This window comes from Theropithecus gelada, chromosome 9 (genome assembly GCF_003255815.1).
Source record: "Theropithecus gelada isolate Dixy chromosome 9, Tgel_1.0, whole genome shotgun sequence".
Taxonomy (NCBI): Eukaryota; Metazoa; Chordata; class Mammalia; order Primates; family Cercopithecidae; genus Theropithecus; species Theropithecus gelada.
The window spans coordinates 9,189,834-9,194,082 of record NC_037677.1 but is presented as its reverse complement, the minus strand read 5'-3'; positions in this window follow the sequence as shown (position 1 = coordinate 9,194,082).

The window sequence follows — 4,249 nt, the reverse complement described above, 5'->3', positions numbered from 1 at the left end:
TTTTTTTTTTTTTTTTGAGTAGTCTCGCTCTGTTGCCCAGGCTGGAGTGCAGTGGCATGATCTCGGCTCATTGTAACCTCCACCTCCCGGGTTTAGACCATTCTCCTGAGCAGCTGGGACTACAGGCGCCCGCTACCATGCCCGGCTAATTTTTTATATATATATATATATATTTTAGTAGAGACAGGTTTCACTGTGTTAGCCAGGATGGTCTCGATCTCCTGACCTTGTGATCCACCCACTTCGGCCTCCCAGAGTACTGGGATTACAGGCATGAGCCACCGCGCCTGGCCTGTCTCTCATTTTATTGAAAAAAGAATAGGACAATAGAGCCATCATAGTGTAGATTTCAGATAACTCATCTGTTATGCTAACTTGCACTCAAGGGCATTGTCACACATTCTGAAATACATATTCCACTTCCTCTCCGTGACACACACATAGCCTCTCCCCAGAATGCTTCTGTGCTTAGTCTTTGCCTTGGATTCCACAACGTATCCAAGTTTCCAATATTCTACTTTCAGAACTGTAGCTCTGACTTGCCATCTGGTTCTGGGCTATTATCCATCCGACCCACACTCTGGTTGGGAATGTGTTTTTGGTGTACTCTCATGGGCGCGGGTCTACTTTGACCATTGATGATGCACACAATCTTGTCCCCTTAGGGTTATCCTTCCAGCAAGCTGAATGGTGTTTCTGACTCAGACCCCCACTTTCATCTGTCCCCACACGCAAGACATCTCCGAACATCACTATTACTTGTAGTTAGCTGGTTTCTGTTATTTACATAACAATTCTTTTTGATTCAAAGCCTATTTTGAAGAATGCATTATTTTACTTAGTATGTTTTTTTACACGTACTAAATCTATTTATACACAGATTATTTATGTTTAAACACGTAATGTGCTCACGAATTTTGTCAGCTGTGATGTTTTCCTCCATTTATGACTATGAATTTCTGCATTTCTTCTGGGTTCCAAATTCTCCATTAAGGTTGATCTTAAACTGTATATTTACTAAATCTTAGCTCCCTTAGACTAAGCTTTCTGATGTAATTTGGTATTGTTTTATGCTGATATTCATCCTTCTTAATTAAAAATCCAATCTTATCCAGGCCGTAAATATTTAGTGCACTATTAAACAGAATACCTCATTTAAAAATAAAAGCTTTATTGAGTAAAATGTACATGCCATAAACTTTGGTCATTATAAGTGTACAATCAATGATTTTTAGTAAACATATAGTGTTGTAGCAATATAACCAAAATCCAGTTTTATTATTATTAGAAACCAAGATTTTGGTGACAGATATTCATATTGCTACAGGGTGTCATTGCCTGTAGGCCCTCTAAGCTCACTGAGTAAGTTAACGTATATGTGTATTTTAATCAATATATAGATTAACTATAGATATAGTTATAAGTGACTACAGTTATAGATAACTAGTTTTCAGCTTATCTGAATCCACTCAATACCATATACTGCTTCGTGTATAGTACAGTACCTTAGAGTGCTCCTAATTTTTCCCTATCATCACTTATGGTATGTATCTCACACACACATCCTATGTGTATTATATATGATGAATATACACATGTATGTGCATATATATTACATACATATGTCTACATATGATATATATAGTATATGTGCATGTATGTGTGCATATATACACATTCATTTCTTCCGTTCTTTGTTTCAGCTTCATAATTTTGTTGTTTAAAATCATATATATGATAACCAATTATTGTCATTATATCTTTCTATTAATAAGATGTTTTGTTAAAATTTCCCGCTTGCTGGTGATTTTGTCAATTCTTCCTTGAATTTCTGTCAATTTTATGAATAGTTATTGGGAGGGTCTCTTAAAAGGTGCATATATTTAGAATAGTTCTTTGGTGCTGGAGAATGGATCTTTATTTTAAATTTAGTGACACTTTATAGCCCTAATAATTCTCTTTGATACAAAGTCTATTTTGAAGAATGCATTCTTTTACTTAGTATGTTTCTTTGGCTTGGCAGGGTCTTAAAAATAGCATTTAGTTGAAATTTTAATATCTTTTATTGATATATAATTTACATAACATAGAGTTTGCTTAAAGTTACAGTTTAATGATATTTTTATATATGTATTAGGGATTTTGCAACCAACTTGATAATATAATTTTACAACATTTTTTTCATCCCACAAAGAGGCCTAGTTGTCAGCAGCCATTCCTCATTGCCACCACCCTTCTCAAGCTCCTGGCAACAGCAAATTCACTTTCTTTATTTATAGATTTCCCTATTCCAGACACTTCATATAAATGAAAACATACAGGCCTGGCATGGTGGCTTACGCCTGTAATCCCAACACTCTGAGAGGCCAAGGTGGGCGAATTACCTGAGGTCAGGAGTTGGAGACCTGGCCAGCATGGTGAAACTCCATCTCTACTAAAAATACAAAACTAAGCTGGGCGTGGTGGCGGGCGGTTGTAATCCTGGCTACTCGGGAGGCTGAGGCAGGACAATCGCTTGAACCCGGGAGGCAGAGGTTGCAGTGAGCCAAGATCGTGCCACTACACTCTAGCCTGAGTAACAGAGTGAGACTCCGTCTCAAAAATAATTTTTAAAAAAAGAAATCATACAATATGCCACAGGGTTTTGTAGCCAGCGTCCCTCACTTAACACAACGTTTTTTGTGGTTCATCTTTGTCGTAACAGGTGTCATTATTTCATTCCTTTATGTTGTTAAATAATATTCTGTCATATTTGAATTTTTAAATCCAACTTAAATATTTATCACTTGTAATTAGCTAGTTTATGCTGTTTCCAGGTGTTAAAATTACTTATATATTTATCCTACCATCTTCTTTTTTTCTATTTCTCCTGTTTTCCCAAGCTTCCTATTTTTTTCTTCTCTTTACTTTTTCACGGATTGGATTTTTTTTAGTCCATTTATTCTCTTCACTGTTTTGAAGCTATACATGCTACATCTTTTATATTTGAATTTCCCTTAAGTTGTAGAATGTATATTTGTATTAAATATAATATTACTTATTATCTCTATAAATTTTCAGAAAACTTCAGGACATGAAACCTTTGTAAAGCCAGTTGCTTCCTCCTAAGTTATATATTATTTTTTAAAAATTTAGGTTCTACTTTGTGTTAATTCATCCATATTTATTCACTTCAAATTAGAAAATATTACTAATGCATCATTTAATCAATATTTATTATAGTTTACTTCACTATTTACTATGATCTTTTTTTTATCATTCCAACTAACATAGCAGACTCTTGTTCTGGGATTGTTTTCTGCCTTGCCGAATATTCTTTTGAAGTTCCTTTCATAAAGTCCCGTTGATCAGAAACTCAATTTTATTTTTTGTTTAAAATGTTTTCATCATGACCCTTTTCTTGAATAATAGTTCAGGTAGTTCCAAAATCTATGTTGAAAAAGTCTTTTCTTCAGCAGTTTAAAAGTTGCTGTTCCTTTACTTGGTATAGTTTTATTCAATTCCTACTGAGTAGCATGCCTGTTCTAGATGCTGGGGATACCAGAGGAGGTAAAACTGCTGAAGTTCGTACCTTCTTTCTAGAGTGTTGGGGAAGACAAAGTAGACAAATACATAACTAAAACACAGTCAGAGGTCATTAATATCAAAAACAAGGTAGCTTTAGATATCTTATGGGATTTATTTTATGTGTCACCCCAGATCTACACACTTGCTACGTCTCGGGTCAATGTTATCTTCAAAAGTTTATGTGGTTCTCACGGTCATGGGAGCAGGTCAATGACTATATTTGCAGTAGACCAAGGCTGCCAAGGACCCACAGTGTCATTCACAGGCAGACTCAACAGCGTTTGCCTCAATCATGCCATGTGTCGCTCTCCTCTTACTTTGACACCCACCGGGTGACCATGCCCGTGTAACCGACACATACAGGGAAGTTAAAAATCTTACAGGGCAAAATTTGAGCAATGAGAAGTAAAACCTTGGAGATAAACCTCCCCTTCCTCCCTCCACCCCAGACAGGAGATTCAGAGGAGTAGATTTAGATGGTGTTTCTGAAGATGTCCTGCAGCTTCAAGCAGTTGGCTTATTACAAAGCTGTGGCTAGCTCGGTAACATATTCCCATCCATTCTCCTCCTCACACTCTTGCTTCTCTGGAATGGCATTCATAAAGTCTTGGCATAAGTGACCTCAGATTCTATCTTGTTAGGACACGTGGCAGAATCATATAGGAACTCATTAATGATGATG